The sequence below is a fragment of the Corythoichthys intestinalis genome, chromosome 21, assembly GCF_030265065.1.
Source record: "Corythoichthys intestinalis isolate RoL2023-P3 chromosome 21, ASM3026506v1, whole genome shotgun sequence".
Taxonomy (NCBI): domain Eukaryota; kingdom Metazoa; phylum Chordata; class Actinopteri; order Syngnathiformes; family Syngnathidae; genus Corythoichthys; species Corythoichthys intestinalis.
Genome location: NC_080415.1, coordinates 27,442,777 through 27,463,814, shown reverse-complemented (window position 1 = coordinate 27,463,814; position 21,038 = coordinate 27,442,777). Strand labels below are relative to the sequence as shown.

Below are 21,038 nucleotides of genomic sequence, written 5' to 3'. Positions count from 1 at the left end.
AGATAAACAGGACAGGTTAAAAACAAAATAAATAAATGAATAAATAAATAAATAAATATAAAAATTCAGCCCCTGAAAACTTTTAGAGGTGGCAACGTAAGATATGGTAGGCATGTTTATCACATGTAAAGGCGCAAAAATGTTTCCAGATGCCATGCCCAAAAATGCTTAGAAAATCTGCGACTCTTCCTTGATAGCCCAGTTTTTCTGCCATTTTGGTCATTTCAGGGTCTTTTTTTGGGGGGGTTAAATTCAGCCCCTGAAAACTGTTAGAGTCAGCAACATGAGATATGGTAGGCATGTTTATCACATGTAAACGCACAAAAATGTTTCAAGAAGCCATGCCCGAAATTCTCTGAAAGTCTGCCACTCCTCCTTGATGCCCCCACTTTTTCTGCCATTTTTGGTCATTTCAGGGGCTCTTTTGGATGTTTAAAAATTCAGCCCCTGAAACCAGCAAAATTTACCAACATGAAATTTGGCAGGCATGTTTATCGCAAGTTGACACGCACAAATGTTTCGAGAAGCCATGCCCAGAAATGCATGCAGGGGAAACCTGTCACTTGGCTTTGACGCCATGACTTTTTCTAATTTGCTTTTCCAGGGCTTGTTTTGGATGTAGACTTTTTTTATCACAAGCAGACCCACAAAAGAAAAAAAAAGTCTCCATAACCCATGTCTGAAAAGACATGTCACCTGACATGACATCATTACGTTCGTGTATTTTGTACACAACACTGCGTTTAATTTTAAACATTTCCTTTGTCATTCTTAATGAGCATGTCGTCATCACCAACGAGAGCGCCTGACGCTGTCATTTGCGCGACATCATCAGCATCATCAGCATCCTCCTCCTCCTCCTCCTCCTCATCATCCACAGTGCGATACGAGGCTGAGCCCCGCCGCACTCAAGCTCGCTTCCTTTCCGCTACTCCGTAAAGCCGAGAGGAAGAAAGCGAGCGCCTTTTCTTCCGCGGACGTGCCCGCTTCCCGCACGCGGCGCCCGGCCATGGCCCCCACGGCGGATCGGTGTACGGCAGCGGAGCGTGAGTTCACATTTGATCTTCTATCTTTGCACCGTGGACGCGCAGCCATGTTGGTTCGCCGTCGCAACGTACACTCGTGGACACACGCACGCGCACACTCAGCATCATGTCACGGTACAAAACGTCCAGATGAGCGTTTTTGGGGTGTTTTTCTACCATGACTAGGGCGTAATACATACAGCACTCTGCAAAAGTAGCCCACATTTTGGGAGTGTAGTTACAGGAAAGGGACAAAAGGTGCTCTTTAACAACCTGGTTGTCTGAAATGTCATCTGTCTGTCTCATAAGGATTCAGTGGCAAATTTAACTTTGCAAACATGAACGTTGACCAAAACAAAAGCCTGTTCGAGCATCGCAGCAGCGCATAGAAAAGACCTCAATAGTAGACAAGTACTGGACACCCCCTAGTGATTAAGAGGAGTGTAGCAATGACATCGGAACATCCAGAGTTGTTTTTCTTAACTTTTTCATACATTTATAATACAGATTTTTTTTTCATGTACTGGATCATGTTTTCGTGCCATTTTCCCCATGATCTTCTTTAAAATATTTTTAAACCTTTTCAGATATAGTTTAAGTATATTTTTAAGTCTTTATTGTCTTTTTCCCCACCATTTTTAAACATGTCCTGCTCAGATTAAAAATGTTTTTTTCATTTCATTTTTATTTTGTTTTATTCTTAAAAATGTTTTTATTGCAACTGGTGATGATAGCGCCAGTTTGGGTTTTACTGTTTTACTTTTACAATGCGGTACATGATAGCAATGGACACAGTTATACTTTAGCTGCGATTGACCGCAATAGTCGTGACGTCTCAACCATTTGGACTTGGTGATGCTGGTAGCAAATGTTCGCTGCCAGCCTTTCCATTCCAAATGGATTAAACTAGTGCTGCAACAATTAATCGATTAACTCGAGTAATTCAATTAGAAAAAAGCTTCAAATCAAATTTTGCTGCTTCGAATATTCGTTTAAAGATGGCATTGTAATGGTTTGTTTTGAAAGTGTTTGCATATAGTTTTATTGATTTTTGTTGGATACACTGCCCTCTAGTGGCAACAGTGAATATGACATAACTCATTTAACATGGCTGATTCCAGCTGCTCCCTGTTAAGACCAACAAAAGGTTGAAAGTTTTTGTTTGAGCTAATATGATCGTTTATGCATTCTTTTAGTTAATTTAGTGGTATATTTAGAAGTTGTTGTTTTTTTGGAAGAATATGTGTTTAGACAATTTTTTAAGAGCATTGTTTAAAAAAAAGTTAGCATTTATAGGATTTAAGCTAGCTGACTTTTTTGTAATTCAAGTTGGCCAATTGTTCTTTGGTTGTACTTCAATCCTCGTTTATTATTTTTTTAAGCTAAGGTATTTTCATATAAATACCTTTTTAAAATTAGAAACCCGATCCTTTTCACCCGATTCCGATCCTCTGAAAAAAGGCGCAATCAGCCCGATTTCCTATCATCTCTAATGAATAAAATGTGATCATAGTGAGTCATCCAAAGTCTTCCCAAACAGAGCTATACAAGTCTGGTGAAAATTATTCTAGTTTTAATATCGCAATATATCGCAACCCCCCCCCCCCCCCAAAAAAATCGCTATGTCATTTTTTTCAAAAACCGTTCAGCGCTATTCAACATTTACTTTGAAGGCAATGTTCATATTGACCCAAAACAGATTAGTGCTGCAACGATTAATCGATTAACTCGAGTAATTTGATTAAAAAATAGCTTCGAATAAAATTTTGCAGCATCCAGGATTCGTTTAATTATTCTGGCGTTGTAATGGTTTGTTTTGAAAGTGTTTGCGTTTACTTTTATTGATTTTGTTGGATACACTGCCCTCTAGTGGCAACAGTGAATGTGACTTAACTCATTTATGTGACTGAATCCAGCTGCTCCCTGTTAAGACCAAATACGTTTTTGTTTGAGCTAATGTTTTTCTTTTTTTAATCCATTCGTAGTTTAAGTTTTGTATGAGTTAATATGCGTTTGAAAGATTTGTTAAGAGCATTGAAGGAAAAAAAAAACATTAGCATTTTATAGCATTTAAGCTAGCGGACTTTTGCCATGCAAGTTAGGCAAATGTTCTTTTGTTGTACTTAGATCCTCATTTGTTTTATTAATACTTTTTGAGGCTAAGATCAAGTTTTTAAATTAATTTTTAAATTAAAGTTCAATCCTGCATAGTTTGAAGAAATACTCAGGAATATTATTTTGTTTTCGCATTTAATGCTCGCTTGCCAAGACTGCACTTTCAAGAATTTGTTTTACATATCTTAAATTTTTTTCTGCAAAGCATGAAATGGTCCTAATCCAATTATGCGATTATTCAAACTAACTAGTTGATTGATCAATCGACTACTAAAGTATTCGATAGCCGCAGCCCTAGATTAAACGTCTATCACCATCAACGGAGGCCAATTGTTAAATGTCTTTTTTTGGGGTCTAAATTGTCAAGTACGAACATAAGAACAATCCTGGCGCAATTATAATTTCATAGTTTCATAATGTTTTTGGTGCATTTTTAAAAATTTATTTTTTTTCTTCCTCACATTTATTTTGGGTCTCATTCCATTGCTAACCACTAGATGGTGACACTTGCTCTGTACCATGTTATCAAAATAATTACCTCCACCAGTTGGTGAAAACGGTGGGAGGCGGAGCTTATGTATTTTTTTGTTCACAATAACTCAAGAATGAATAAAGGGATTATTTTCAAATTTGTTATTGTATACATCTGACAGTAAAAAAGATCATATTTTATAATCTTCATGTACTTTTCATACTTTTTTCTTTTATACAGATTTAATTGTTTATACCGAGTTAGCATAGCATGACACTGCAAACATAATTGACAGCTTTTTTTTTTTTGAGGATTCAGTGTTGTCATCACATAGGATTTGTTGGCTTTTATTTTGAGATGCTTGATGCCAGATGACCATTTGTGTTCGTGTGTGGTATTGACGCAATCAGAGTGAGAAAATTGTCACCTAAGCAGCAGATGTGTCGTCTCCGTCGGACGATGCGAAAATGGCAGCGCAGCTGTCAACAAGCAGGCCGTGTTCTCGTCGCTCAGGTGCTCCTTTTTCCACGTTTTAAGGCTGGTGGGCGTGCAACACAGATGGGGAGCAGATAAAAAAAAAAGAAGCTAATTATGCAATTAAAACATTGGAAAATGCAACATTTCTTTTCCTTTTTCTACCCTTTTGTTTTCTCTTTTCTCGTCAAAGAAATCAAGGAGCGAAAGATCGCTGCCTAGCCCTCCCAGTCAAAATGAATTTGACGTCTGTATAGGATATGTTTGTAATAAGAAATGGAAGAGGTGTTCAAATTTTGGAGTAGTTAGGTCAAAGGTCACAGAGGTCAGAAAAGGCATGTCGCAATAACTTCATTACAGATTGGCATATTCAGCTCAAACTTTCAGGGTGGATGATATGATGAGAAAGGGTCAAAGGTCAAAGAGGTCAAAAATATGGCGATGCCTTGAATTTGGTAGCATTTTTCGCAAGAAATGGTATAGGAATGTTTAAAACTACTTGCCTGTGAATTCCAATTTTGTAGACAAATTTAAGGGTTTAGTAACAAGAAATTGTGATGATGGTGTTTGTTAGAAGCATTGTTGCTTTTGTCGACAGTGATCACGAAAACATTTTGTCGACGACCAATTTTTTCATGACGACGATACGGTAATGAGCTAAAAACGTGTTTTGAGAGACTAAAACATAACGAGACAAAAATGCGCCATAGTTTCAGTCATATGTTCACAATGCGTGTCATTTTCTTATTGTATGTGTAGTCAGCCAACCTGCATTGTGTGGAGTGTTTGGTTGTGTCATTCATGTGACAAGCTATTTCCCCCCGCCCCACTCACTCCAGGCTTGCTTGTTTTGAAACACATGATAAGTTAGTTTTCTTATCTTACCAAGAGAGAATATGCAATGTTGCTTTAGCCTTTAAAGGTCTGTGCTGTGTGATTATCACACGCTAAACGTAACTCGTGGCGTTAGTACAGCATTCGCGTTTATGTTAGCATGAGCATTAGCATCAACTTTAGTGTGGCGAGTGTCCTCTTAAACTTTTTTTTTTTCTTTTTACAGTTCGTGGCGTCCAGGTGTGTATAATTAATTGTAAAAAATGTACTGTTTTCCTGCTGAGTGTGTATCGTAAACTTGGCATTGCCCTTGTAGATGCTACAATACAGTGGGGCAAATAAATATTTAGTCAACCACCAATAGTGCAAGTTCTCCTACTTGAAAAGATTAGAGAGGCCTGTAATCGTCAACATGGGTAAATAAACCTCAACCATGAGAGACAGAATGTGGAAAAAAAAAAATAACATTTTTAAAAGATTTCCAAATTAGAGTGGAAAATAAGTATTTGATCACCTACAAACAAACAAGATTTCTGGCTCTCAAAGAGTTCTAACTTCTTCTAAAGAGGTCTAACGAGGCTCCACTCGTTACCTGTATTAATGGCACCTGTTTTAACTCATTATCGGTATAAAAGACACCTGTCCACAATGTCAGTCAGTCACACTCCAAACTCCACTATGGCCAAGACCAAAGAGCTGTCGAAGAACACCAGAGACAAAATTGTAGACCTGCACCAGGTTGGGAAGACTGAATCTGCAATAGGTAAAACACTTGGTGTAAAGAAATCAACTGTGGGAGCAATTATTAGAAAATGGAAGACATACAAGACCACTGATAATCTCCCTCGATCTGGGGCTCCATGGAAGATCTCACCCCGTGGCGTCAAACTGATAACAAGAACGGTGAGCAAAAATCCCAGAACCACATTCATTTCACAAGCATTTCAAGGTCCTGGAGTGGCCTAGCCAGTCTCCAGATCTAAACCCATAGAAAATCTGTGGAGGGAGTTGAAAGTCTGTGTTGCCCAACGACAGCCCCAAAATATCACTGCTCTAGAGGAGATCTGCATGGAGGAATGGGCCAAAATACCAGCAGCAGTGTGTGAAAAGCTTGTGAAGAGTTACAGAAAACGTTTGGCCTCCGTTATTGCCAACAAAGTATTGAGGTGAACTTTTGGTATTGACCAAATACTTATTTTCCACCATGATTTGCAAATAAATTCTTTAAAAATCAAACAATGTGATTTTCTGTTTTTTTCCCCACATTCTGTCTCTCATGGTTGAGGTTTACCCATGTTGACAATTACAGGCCTCTCTAATATTTTCAAGTGGGAGTACTTGCACGATTAGTGGTTGACTAAATATTTATTTGCCCCACTGTATGCGCTCGTCTGTCAATCCACCGTAATTTTCGCACCATGAGGCGCACCTGACTATGAATTTGTCATGAAAACGCCATTTGTTCATAGATAAGCCGCATTGGACTACAAGCCGCAGCTGTCCTCACTGTATTATGGGATATTTACACCAAAAGATATTAACCAGGAACACTTTATTGGACAGCGGCATCATAAGACTGACAATCAATCTCTTCTGCCACTTGCTGTCAACACTGTTGTTGTCCAACATGCCTCCTAGCATGCATTGCAATGCTGAAAATGTAAATAACAATCAAAATTCATGCTCTGTGCTAATGATTTATTCAGTTACTGTTCCAGTCGTTTTAATAATTGTTAGTTATGGTATTTGGTAACACTTTATTTGACAGTGGCGCCATAAGACTGTCATTAGACAATCATAATTATGACATGACACTGTTATGAGCATTAATGAATGCTTATAACATATGTCGTTTAGTGTTATCCTGCAAATGACCTCACTTTTGAATAGATGTAAAAGATCCGAGCTGGACATAAATGGAGTTCGTAACATAACTTGCCGGATGACTCTTAATGACATGTAATAACCATTCAGTAATACTCATGATACTCATAATTATGACGGTCTTATGACAGTTTTATGACGCCGTTGTCAAAAATGGTTACCAAATACCATAACAAGCAATTAATGAAACAACTGGAACAGTTACTGAATAAATAATTAGCACAGAAAATGAATTTTGATATTTAGATCTGTAGCGCTGCATGCTAGGAGGAATGTGTTGCTTATAGGGCTGTCAAACGATTAAAATTTTTAATCGAGTTAATCACAGCTTAAAAATTAATTCATCGTAATTAATCGCAATTCAAACCATCTATAAAATATGCCATATTTTTCTGTAAATTATTGTTGGACCGGAAAGATAAGACACATGACGGATATATACATTCAACATAATGTCCATTAGTACTGTATTTGTTTATTATAACAATAAATCAACAAGATGGCATTAACATTCTTTTAAAGCGATCCATGGATAGAAAGACTTGTAGTTCTTAAAAGATAAATGTTAGTACAAGTAATAGACATTTTATATCAAAACTAGGGCTGTCAAAATTATCGCGTTAACGGGCGGTAATTAATTTAATTAATCACGTTAAAATATTTGATGCAATTAACGCACATGTCCCGCTCAGACAGATTTAAATGACAGTACAGTGAAATGCCCACATGTTAATTGTGTTTTATGGAGTTTTGCCGCCCACTGCTGGCGCTTGGGTGCGACTGATTTTCTAGGCTTCAGCACCCATGAGCATTGTGTAAGTAATTATTGACATCAACAATGGCGGGCTACTAGTTTATTTTTTGATTTAAATTTTTACAAATTTTATTAAAACGAAAACATTAAGAGGGGTTTTAATGTAAAATTTCTATAACTTGTACTAACATTTATCTTTTAAGAACTACAAGTCTTTCTATCCATGGATCGCTTTAACAGAATGTTAATAATGTTAATGCCATCTTGTTGATTTATTGTTATAATAAACAAATACAGTCCCGATGTACAGTATGTTGAATGTATATATCCATCTTGTGTCTCATCTTTCCATTCCAATGATAATTTACAGAAAAATATGGCATATTTTATAGATAGTTTGAATTGCGATTAATTGCGATTAATTACGATTAATTTTTAAGCTGTGATTAACTCGATTAAAAATTTTAATCGTTTGACAGCCCTAATTAAAACCCCTCTTAATGTTTTCGTTTTAATAAAATTTGTAAAATTTTCAATCAAAAAATAAACTAGTACCTCGCCATTGTTGATGTCAATAATTACACAATGCTCATGGTGCTGAAACCCATAAAATCAGTCGCACCCAAGCGCCAGCAAAGGGCGACAAAACACCAAAAAAAAAACAAGTAACAAGTGGACAAGACACTGTGCTGTCATTTTAATCTGTTTGAGCGGGGCATGTGCGTTAAATGCGTCAAATATTTTCACGTGATTAATTTAAAAAATTAATTACCGCCCGTTAACGCGATAATTTTGACAGCTCTAGTTGCTTATTAACCCAAATAAATCAACAAATAAGCCGTGCTGGACTATAAGCCGCAGGATTCAAAATGAAGGAAAAAAGTAGCGGCTTATAGTCCGAAAGTTACGGTACATTTAAAATTGTTGGAAGCCTTTATTTATTTATTTTTAGACGAAAATATTTGTATCAATCGTCAATTAAAAATAGACGAAGACAACACATTTTGAAATGACTAAAATCTGACCAACACTAAGTATTTTCGTCCAAAAGACTAAGATGAAAATTAAAAGGGCTCCCAAAAACAACACTGGTAAGACGTACATGATTTTAGACATATAATTTGACATCTAGTTCAACTGAATTAGATATCACTGAAACATCATCAATGATACACATTTTTTTTTGGGCCTCAACATCCTGCCAGACAGTAGCAGTCTGGTGGTTAGCACGTGCGAACAAACTGCTGACAAACCCGTCTCTAACCTCCTCTTGTTGCCAAAATCGAGTGTTTGATCATTTGTGGAAACCGACGACACCTCCGCTCGTGGCCTCCGTTAAAGCGGCGCCCAACACCTTTTTTGAGTTACGAGCAGAGGCGCCTGGGAGCAACCTCCCGTCGCCATGGCGACCTGGAAAGAGGACAAAGTATGCAAAAGCGGTAGCGGGCGGGGAAGGGAGAGGACTGAGGAGGCGAGACAAAGAAACGCCGGAGGAGGCGAGGCCGCCGTTTGCGCGGCAAAGAACCTCAGCGAGATGGTGAAAGGTCGAGGTTGTTGCTCAAAAGAGTTGAACTGACGTCAGAAAGAAAATCAACTACTGAGATTTTTAGAACAGAACATTCCGGAACACATATTGCTTCGAAGACAGAATGTTCCCGCGTTTCTGTGTTTGATGACATTTCTCGGTGTCAATGAAACCCAAAGAGTTAATAACTGTGCCACAAAGTAAGAGTACAACTCTTAAAATTGGCGATACCTTATCCATGCTCAGCTGGGATCATCCTGTTCTTTTCGTGCTTGGAAAGAAAAAAAACAAAAAAAACAGGTTACCCACTTCTGTCGCCACTTGCTGGAACGCCCCCATTCCCGATGGAGTGACTAAAAATACCTATTCGCGCTTCCCAGTAGGTCCCGGCAACGTTTTGTTACAATATTGCTTATACAGGGAAAAAAATGTGGTGGTTGTAAGGGTTCAAAGGCATGAAACAGATGCAGACTAAAGCAAATGATACCATCTAATAACTGGAAATTGATGGCGATAAGAGCATTATGATGACATCTTGTTATCTGGAATGAAATCCAATAATGAGACTGATATAAAGGCACGCTGCCTAATATTTGGAATGAAAGCCAGTATAAATATCAGGTAAATAGAAGCGATGTTGACACTAATATCTGGACTCCAATAAAGGGAGACAATGACATGTAGAGAACGCCATCTAAGAATAGAAACAGACAAATCAAATCCAGCAAATAGACACAAGTTGGTACAGTCTAACATCGGGAATGTAATCCAGTGTAAAGGTGTATTTGAACGATCGAAAGACACATTCTAATACTGTATTTGAAATTAAATCCATTAAATCAGTGCTTCTCAATTATTTTCTGTTACGCCCCCCCAAGGAAGACATGTTTCGCGCCCCCCCAAACTCTACCACCACTGTAAATAGTATCATTTGCTATAATATTACTATTTTAAGTACATTTCTGCCTCACTTTGTGTCCTTTTTTCTATTAGAAAAAAATAATAACAGAGATCAACTTATAAAGTATAACTTTATTAACATTGTTTTGTTTGTAACAGAAAAGACTTAACGCAAATCAATTTGCCTGAATTAAAAAAAAAAAGTCACATCCAAACTGTAAAAATACATTCAAGGTACATTTTTGACCATTTGATACTGAAAATTAAAATCAGTAAAAAATAACAAATTCAAATTGATCAGAAACATTAACTCATGGGGACAATATTCCAAAAAAATTGATCTGAAAACAAAACTGAGTAGAAGAAAAAAAAAAAAAAGTCTTTGGACAGAAGGACAGTTTTTATTTTCGCTGCTCACAGTATCACCTACAGTTTGCAAAGGTGTGGGGTTATTTTGCTCTGAGCATGCTAACAGTACTTCACTGGTTTACTGGTATAACACTGACAAAGCGGGACGATTGTTGGCAATATTCGGCATGTTTTTGCTGAAAAACAACCAAGCGGCTTATCAATGAGATTGGGGTCTAATGTCTTTAAGTGGCGTCTTAATTAATTATGCTTCTGGCTGTCCGCCATAATCATTTTTAGACACAGTAAACAGTGGTCTTTCCTCATCTAAATGTCAAAGCCAAAAGGCAAACGGCCCGAAAAAAGCGCATTCTCGGCGGCCGAGGGAGAACCGTAGGGGAGGGCGGTCGTTGTGACGATCCCAAGCCGAAAATGGCACGTCTCGGGCGGACACGTGAGAACCGGAGAAGACAGTGGGTCGCTGCATGAGTTCGGACGGAAAACGGCTTTCGAAAATGGCGCACAGCTCTTCATATCTCTCTTCTGTGTGCTCTTGCTTACTTCAAAAATACTGCGCGCACTTTGAAAATGAGAGTGCCACTGCCACCCACTGAGTCTATGTGCAAGTACACTTTATCTTAGTAGGCCAAAAAAAAAAAAAACATGTTCCCTGAGGTCACATGCGCCACCCCTGGCATCGCTCTGCGCCCCCCTGGGGGGGACGCGCCCCACTATTTGAGAAGTACTGCATTAAATAGATGGACTCAAAAAGTGATATACAGGTACCGTAAATTCCGTAAATTGAGCGCCCCGGATTACAAGCCTCACCCAGTACATTTTTAAAGGAAAAAGCATTTTGTACATACATAAGCCTCTCCTGCCTATAAGCCGCGTGTGCCCACATATTAAACTGAAATATTTATAAAGAAATACACAGTTTTCCAAGTTTAAATACCATATTTTAACAAATCGGGTTACGATACAGCGCGTGACTTACAGGTAAGGGAGGTGCGGAAGAGCAAGAGACGTGCTGTCGTTGTTGTTGCGAGTGTGTCTGTGTGTGTGCGTCGGCTGCTAGAGGCAGCAGTCGTGTGTTGTTCGACGAGTTTCCAAAATAAAGAATTGCAACCTAACTTAACGGGTTACTGTTAGTCATCGTTACAATACCTTAACTTTTCTTTCCAAACAGCGCCAGCAACACGGCACTTAGCTGACTCCTCAAGCTCACTCCTTAGCGTGTCGTCCTCTTCATCACGCAGCAGACTGGCTTTTCGAAACCCGTTGGTGATGGTGGATTTTTTTCACGCTGCTCCACGCTGTCAGACTTTGGCAAAAGTTGCTCTTCGCATACGACCACTTTTGTAAACGATCTGACGCCGCTGGCCATCCAAGCCTTCAATTCAACTCGGCACATCATATCCATTTCTTCTAGCATGATGCGGGTATGCTAATTCTTGCCTGGCACGGCCAGACTGTTCTCCGTGTGTTTTTCAAACACTGAGAGAAGTCTGAGACCCAGCCCATTAATGCCCTCTCGAGCAAGTACAAAATCAATCGATAGATTCGTTTATTCGCGTGACGTGCTTAACGAGCCGTGTCACTCTTCCACGTCGGAAGTCGTCTCCAAAACACAGATGGCGAACAGGAGAGCCGAAAATATGTTCCAATCCACGGTAAAATCAGTTTTAAATTACCAAAAACACATCGACACAAGTCAGTGATAACAGTCTGTCTCGCGCTAGCCATGTTGAATAAACTCCGCTCTCCTCGTATGTTTACTTCCGCGCGCAAGTCCCTCGTCCCGCCCGTAGCTGATTGGTCCACTCCGCTGTCTGTTTGCTGTGGCTTGCTCCGCTCTGAAAATTTTATCCGCTTAATGGTGGCCAGACTCAATAGCTGGAACAGCGGTGAGTCTGGAGTACCAGGCTATGCTAATTCTACTAATGCACAAAGATGAGGGTCTGCTACTTTTATTCGTGCACAAAGGACAAACTTAAAATACGGGTAAGAGTGCCAACTAGCGTCTTCCTCGACACACATATTCCACGTGTCTTATGCTTGCATTTTATGCTCGAGCGCTCCTGGCGGTCGTTAGAAAAATTGATAAATTGGCCGCATCATTGCATACGCCGCAGGATTCAAAATGAGGGAAAAAAGTAGCGGCTTGTAATCCGGAATTTACGGTAGTTCCTGGGTTACGAACGAGTTCCGTTTCTACGCTGACAACGTAACCCGAATTTCCGCGTAAGTCATAAGTAGGGATGGGCGAATCGATACCAAAATATCGATATTTCGATCCAGCGCGTTAAATTTTAGGTATCGATCCCCATGCAAAAGTATCGATATCTGGAATTAGTATATTATATTTTCTTTGTCAATTTTTGGGTATATTTTTGTGCACACTTTTTGTACTACTTTTCCCTTTTGCATTCTACACGCACATAAGCAATGCACACACATAAGCAGTGCACCGGCGTGTGCTCCCGCCCCCATTCAAGTCCCTATCCTGTGTCGAACAGCATGCTTTTCCTCCGCCCCTCTCACGCCTAATTTCTTACTTAACCTTATTATTACCTTATTATTATTTCTGATTCATTTATTATTATTTCTTGTGAATTTATGTTTGATATTTTTATTTTTTCATGAAATGTTTTTCCATATTTTTTTATGTTACAATTAAATGCTTGATTTCTTATGTTTTGTTGCTACTTATTTTTATTTTGTTAAAGGTCTCTTTCAATTATTTCAAGATCTGTTTTTTAAAATTCATTCATTTATTTTTATTATGATTTTTTTTATTTCAAAATCTGTTTGAAAATTGTGTTAGTAAAATAAAATTCAAAAAAGGCAAGTGACTATTGATTATTAGGTAACATGCTACTGTTAATTCGTTCTTTAATTAGATCAAAAATATTTAATTTAGGTTGATTAAAATTTGATCAAATACAACGTGTAGCAGGAAAATGTTCTGTGCATATGAATTTAAGGGTCATGGTTAAAGAGTGAGACTGACTAATCAGATTTTGCTGTTGATGGATTGGTTTGTGAGTGAGGGGAAACTGCTTTGCTAATTATTAAAAGCAGCAATTTTCCATTGCAAAGCATATTTGACACAAAGAGACTTAATAGTTTTTGAGTGCTTGATGTAGTTGTACATTAGATATGATCAGAATGGCTGAGAACACTGCAGAGTTGTTATATATATATATTTATAGAATATGAACTTCCGGTATCGATATCGGATCGGGATCGCAATATTTGGCCTTGGTATTACTTGGGATCGGATTGAATCCAAAATCACTGGTATCGCCCATCTCTAGTCGTAAGTAACCCTTTAAGTTCAAAATAACCATCCAAAAATTCCAAAAGTATTGTATTTCATTTAATGGTGGAGGATACACTGCCCTCTGCTGGCAACGACAGTGCAGCCAGACCCAACTAGTTGGACCTTCGCTCAATAATGCTTTCAAACAGGAGCACCCAGACGTCTCACATGGATAATTGCACTGTGGTTTGGCCCACATATGGCTGTAAGTTAATTCAGCTAATATATACCGTATTGGCACGAATATAAGATGGTGGTTTTTGCATTGAAATAAGACTGAAAAAGTGGGGGTCGTCTTATATTCGCTGTCTAAACATTATACCCGTTTACGACGCTAGATGGCGCCAGATATCATTGAAGCAATGTTCTGTCGTGACAGATCTCAGCTTCTCTTTTTATTGTAACCGGTTTGCATTATTTTATTGCAACGTTTTTCCTTATTCAGATTTGTTTCAAGGCTACAGTTACAGTTAGATTTCACGGCTTCATGGTTAATGCAGTCATTGCAATTTTGTTGTTTTATCACAATAGATTGGTTTGTTTACATTTAAAAAACCAGAAGCCATTCATTTACAAATGTGATTGCACTTTAGTTTGCATATTTAAATGTTCAGATATTAAGATTTGAATGAGGCAAAATAACATGCATTTTCTCTCAAATATATTGTTATAATCATTTGTTTCAGATGTACTGTAATCATTTTCTGTCTAAAAATTTGGTGTTGAAAAAGTCTTTTTGTCAAACTTGAGTCTTGAAAAAGAGGGGGTCGTCTTATAATCAGGGCCGTCTTATATTCGGCCCAATACGGTATTTGTGTATGCATTTGTAATTAAATTTAGAGCTAATTTTGTGGAGTTATATGTGAGCGATTTGCTATGAGAATTGTTCGCATTCGTACCATTTAAGCTATTGGATTTTTGTAGGCTAATCTACTAAATTTACATATTGATCAGACTAGATGGACGTTTGAACACCAAAAGTTTTGTGTCGAGTGACAAATTGTTAAAACAAGGGTTGTTCCGATCATGTTTTTTTGCTCCCGATCCGATCGTTTTAGTTTGAGTATCTGCCGATCCCGATATTTCCCGATCTGATTGCTTTTTTTTTTTGCTCCCAATTCAATTCCAATCATTCCCGATAATTTTTCCCAATCATATACATTTTGGCAATGCATTAAGAAAAAAATGGATAAAACTCGGACGAATATATACATTCAACATACAGTACATAAGTACTGTATTTGTTTATTATGACAATAAATCCTCAAGATGGCATTTACATTATTAACATTCTTTCTGTGAGAGGGATCCACGGATAGAAAGACTTCTTAATCTAATTCTTAAAGGATAAATGTGACTTTGTATATTGTGACTAAATATTGTCATCTAGTGTATTTGTTGAGCTTTCAGTAAATGATACTGTAGCCATTTAACGTCTGCCCAAATGCATGATGGGAAGTGCAACCATGACTGTGCGTTGTGGCACCAATTGATATATCTTCTCTGCGTTGAGAAATAACATAGGGTGTTAAGAAAAAGATCAACTACTACTTTTCTTCCCCACATTGCTTCCCACGATTATTCTCATCATTGGGAGAGGGATTGTAAGGCTTTAGCCATTTAAAAAAAGGCTCCATATGCTGCCAAAAATCACTCTACTCATTTTACGCTGCCTTTTAGCTCTATATACTGTATGGGTAAAACGGCGCCATTATAGATTGAACGCGACAATGCGTGAGTGGGTCGTGCAGCGCATGCGTTAATTGCGTTAAATATTGTAACGTGATAAATATAAAAAAATATTAATTCTCACCGTTAACGCGATAAATTTGATAACCCTACTTTAAGCTTAAAATAAAGACTCTGGAAGAGTGTAACATATTATGTCTGTAACGTTAAATACGATTAGAAAACTATTTAATTAAAAAAAAAAAAAAAATTAAAAAAGCATGTCTGATATTTTTTTGCCGATTCCGATACTTTGAAAATGACGTGATCGGACCCGATTAATCGGGACATCTCTATATACCGTATTGGCACGAATATAAGACGCTGGTTTTTGCATTGAAATAAGACTTAAAAAGTGGGGGTCGTCTTATATTCGCCGTCTAGACATTATAGCTGTTTACGACGCTAGATGGCGCCAGATATCATTGAAACGATGTTCTGTCATGACAGATCTCAGCTACTCTCAACTTTAACCAGTTTTCATTATTTTATTGTAATGTTTTTCCTTATTCAGATTTGTTTCAAGACTAGTTACAGTTAGATTTCACGGCTTCATGGTTAATGCAGTTATTGCAATTTTGTTGTTTTATCACAATAGATTGGTTTGTTTACATTTCAAAAACCAGAAGCCATTCATTTACGAATGTGATTGCACTTTAGTTTACATATTTAAATGTTCAGATATTAAGATTTGAATGAGACAAAATAACATGCATTTTCTCTCAAATATATTGTTATAATCATTTGTTTCAGATTTACTGTAATTATTTTCTGTATAAATGTTTGGTGTTGAAAAAGTCTTTTTTTCAAACTTGAGTCTTGAAAAAAGGGGGTCGTCTTATAATCAGGAGCGTCTTATATTCAGGCAAATACGGTATTTGTGTATGCATTTGTAATTAAATTTAGAGCTAATTTTGTGGAGTTATTTATATGTGAGCGATTTGCTATGAGAATTGTTCGCATTCGTACCATATAAGCTAGTGGATTTTTGTATCTAGGCTAATCTACTAAATTTACATATTGATCAGACTAGATGGACGTTTGAACACCAAAAGTTTTGTGTCGAGTGACTAACTGTTAAAACGTGTGTCGTTTTTGAACAGGCGTGTACATATGTGTGTTACAGCTTTACAAATTGTCAAAAGGAAGTAAAAAGCTTCAAAAAGCACAATTGCTTTGTTTGATGTCTGTCAAGCTGAACAATATCACATTTAGTGAGGACAGCATTTTTTTGCATTCACTGCTGTATTTTAAGCCAAAAGAACTGTTGTGTTTGATAGAACAATATGTCTATATGCTGCTATAGCAGATTCATGGCGAAATACGCCTCCGAACTATCTTTAATTTGTTCGTTTTACCCTGGAACCCCCCGTTTACAGACGTCGTGCAACCGCTTTTGTTTCCACCCAGCCATAAAAAGAAGTAATTATATTTATTATTCAAAATGTCTGTCATTTTTAGGTTAGAATCATTAATTTATGTCTAATATTTCGTGAAAAAAAAACGACTTTAAAAAATCATTCACTCGCAAATTTTAAAATTTTAAACAAATTACGTCACAATGAAAAAAAGGGTGTCTGTAAAAAAGTCACGGATATCTACCTCATAACTATCGCTTAATCGTATTTTTTTTTTGTTACTGTTGCATTTTCTCCGATATGTTAGATAATAAATAATCGTTCCAAAAAAAAAGACAAATTGAAAAAAAAAATGTTTAAAAGTGTAAATATATGAAAAAGAAAATCTCAACCACTCCTTGATGTCTACGATTTCTGCATCGCGACCCTCCTTATATGGTTCTGGGATTTTTGCTCATTGTTCTTGTTATCATTTTGACACCACGGGGTGAGATCTTGCATGGAGCCCCAGATCGAGGGAGATTATCAGTGGTCTTGTATGTCTTCCATTTTCTAATAATTGCTCCTACAGTTGATTTCTTTACACCAAGCGTTTTACCTATTGCAGATTCAGTCTTCCCAGCCTGGTGCAGGTCTACAATTTTGTCTCTGGTGTCCTTCGACAGCTCTTTGGTCTTTGCCATAGTGGAGTTTGGAGTGTGACTGACTGAGGTTGTGGATAGGTGTCTTTTATACTGATAATGAGTGCCATTAAAACAGGTAACAGCCGCACAAAGACGCTTCACAAGAGAGATGGAATCACAGTACGAACAAAAAAAATCATTAAAAGAAGAGATCTTAAAAAGATAAAAGATTAAAACCACAATAAAGAGAAATAAAGCTATAACAGAGCTAGGGATCATGGTGGGTAAGAAAGAGTGAACAGGTGTGTTTTGAATCTGGATTTGAAAGGAGAAACATATTGCTGCCACATCCTACAAAAAAGACTAGGATGACATTTTTATATGATTGTTATCATATTTTATGTGTAATAACTGTGTAATAATCATGTAAAAACTTGATAATTATGGAAAAACAAATTTATGATAATTATCATGCAATCGCCATTCTGCTGACGGTTTTCCTCTTTCGAGACGCATCACATTTTTTATTTATCACGTTTTTACATGATAATTTATGTAAAAATATCATGCAAATGTGATAATAAACACGGCTAACAGTGCTCATGTTTAGTATTTATTTATTTATTTATTTATTCATTTATTTTTTTAGGTGTGTGAATAAATCCTTTATATAGACAGACACAAAAAAGCATATTAGTACAGTCTAACAACTGGAATTAAGTCCCGTAAACATGTGTACAAATGTGGTCTAAAGACACAATGTAATATCAGGAATGAAATCCAAAAAATAGAAAAGAGAGCGTACTGATGACACTGTCCGCTGAAGTACTTCCCTTCCGCTTCAAATGATTGCATACACGGACAAAACGGGCAGAACGGTGACAGGTCTCCATGGTTACTACAATAATAGCAACTGAAACTGAGAGCAAGCAGGATCGCGTGTAATTAAAAATTCATGTTTTCTCTTGTTTTGAAGTACAATTCAGAGTTTGCATTCACTTATTACTTTCTAATTGAATTAAAATCTGGGATTTTCTCCGAAACGAGTTCTACTTTACTCGAAATGTCAGTACTTTTTCCCCGTGTTTGCTATATTATTTCAGCAGAACGCCCACTCCCATTCCAGAAGGTCAGACGCCACTTCCTATACCCCCACCCACAAATGCTTCTCTCACACACACACCTGAGTGTCCTTGAACAAGGACGTCCACACTCGTGGAAGGGGACGCAAACACTTTTGGCGCACGTGTCACCGCAACACAATTTGCATTCCAAGCGTCGTTCCATGATGTGTTGCTTCAAGTCAACATCAGTCATGTGCATGTGTGATAACTGCAGCAGTTCATCTCATACATAGATATATACGGCGGGGTGCATGCGTGGGTGTGTTCATATGTGTGAACATATGCGTGCACCAATGCAGTACTTGTGTGTGTGTGTGTGTGTGTGTTCTTATGCATTGTATATGTTTGTAAAAGCATATGTGTGTAGGAGGTGACATGTCAGACGGAATATTAGTGTGGTTAGTGTGAGAGGAGGTTTGTGTGTGTTTTTGTTTTTTTGGGGGGGTGATGAGATTTTGGTGGCTGTAAAAGGTTCTGCTCAATCAGATGTTTTATGACTGTGAGGAATGAGAGCTTTTTGCTGGATATGAAGGCAGTTTTTATTGTTTTAGAGATCACTTTTGTGTGTTGGTGGTAGGGTTGTCAATTGTATCGAAAAGTATCAATATTGAAATGTTGTATCCGTATGAGATACAGTACCTTTCGGAATTTCTCACATTTCTGCATAAAATCACCATCAAACGTGATCTGATCTTTGTCAAAATCCCACAGACGTAAAAACAGTGTCTGCTTTAACTAACTAGGTTTTCAAATTTTAATGAGGATAGACTGCAAACAATGACAAAAAAATAAGTAGGTGAACACTGCCTGAGGAGACTTAAAAAGCAATTGAAACCAATTTTTACCAAACAATTTAAGTTGGGTGTGTGCCCAATCACTGATGAGTGGTTTAAAGCTGCCCTGCCCACTATAAAACACACACCTGGTAAGAATTGTCTTGTTGAGAAGCATTGGGATCAAAGATTTTTGATTTGTATAAAGTAGGGCTGTCAAATTTATCGCGTTAACGGGCGGTAATTAATTTTTTTAATTCATCAAGTTAAAATATTTGACGCAATTAACACATGCACGGAATGACCCGTTCATGCGTTGCCTCAAACAGTTTACAATCACGCTGTTTTAGCACATTGAGAGCAAAAAGGCAAAGAAATGCCAGTGAACACAGGTGTTCATTGGACCGCGCCATTTATTGGCTTAAGCTTTGGCAGCCACTACTAACAGTCATGTTTGCCCGACTTCACGCATCATGCATTTGGGTGGAGCAAGAGACGACCTTTTCTTAACACGCTTAATTGAAAACAACGCAGAACATATTGTATACCATTTGCAGCCACCACTGACAGTCATGGTTGCCCAACTTCCCATCATGCATTTGGGTGGAACAGGAGACGTTTGTTTTCTTAATATAAAATCACTATAACTTGCACTCAAATTTATCTTTTAAGAACTATAAGTCTTTCTATCTGTGGATTGCTTTAACAGAAAGAATGTTAATTATGTTAATGCCATCTTCTGGATTTATTGTTAAAATAAACAAATACAGTACTTATGTACAGTATGTTGAATGTTTATCTCCGTCTTGTGTCTTATCTTTCCATTCCAACAATAATTTACAGAAAAATATGGCATATTATAGAGATGGTTTGAATTGCGATTGATTAGGATTAATTTTTTAAAGCTGTGATTAACTTGATGAAAAATTTTAATCATTTGACAGCCCCAGTATAAAGCTGGGAAAGGATACAATACCATCTCTAAAAGTTTGGATGTTCATCAATCGACAGTCAGAGAAGTTATCTACAAATAGAGAGTTTGGCACCGTTGCTTCTCTCCCAAGGAGTGGCCGTCCACCAAAGATGACGCCAACAGTTCAGTGCAGAATACTCAGAGAGGTAAAAAAGAACCCTAAAGTGGACTTAGAGAAATCACTCACACTGTCCAATATCTCTGCAAACATCAACTATATGTAAAACATTGGCCAAGAATGGTGTCCATGGGACACTGCTGGCAAAAAAACCAAACCATTTTTGCTTGTTTAACGATCACAAAAAGGCACTTGGACACTCCACAGAAGTTTTGGCTAAATATTTTGTGGACTGATGAAACCAAAGTTGAATTGTTTGGGAGTAACGCACGACGTCTTGTGGGGAGGAAATATGGAACAGCTCACTTCAACATCAACACCTCATTCCCACCTTGAAGCATGGTGGAGGGAGCATCATGATTTGGAGCTGTTTCGCTGCCTCAGGACCTGGACAACTTGCAACCATTAATGGAAGAATGAATTCAAAAGTTTATCAGGTTGTTTTGCAGGAAAACCTGAGGCCGTCTGTCAGACAGTTTAAGCTAAAAAGAGGATGGATGCTGTAACAAGACAATGATCCAAAACACAGAAGTAATTAAACTTACAAATTATTTCAGAAGAACAAAATACACGTTCTGGATTGGCCATGTCAAAGTCTAGACTTGAGCCCCATTGAGATGCTGTGACAGCGATTCATGCCAGACATCCCAGGAATCTGACTGAACTGCAACACTTTTGTAGAGAA

At 37.6% G+C, this 21,038-nt stretch overlaps 1 protein-coding gene across 1 annotated transcript in view; it reads left to right on the top strand.

The window, feature by feature from the left end:
• Positions 1–602: 602 nt before the first annotated feature.
• Positions 603–21,038, top strand: part of tbkbp1 (TBK1 binding protein 1) — a 79,779-nt gene continuing 59,343 nt past the window's right edge. The window contains exon 1 of the mRNA XM_057825672.1: positions 603–1,046. The gene's annotated coding sequence lies outside the window, so the exon portion shown is untranslated. The remainder of the gene's footprint in view (positions 1,047–21,038) is intronic.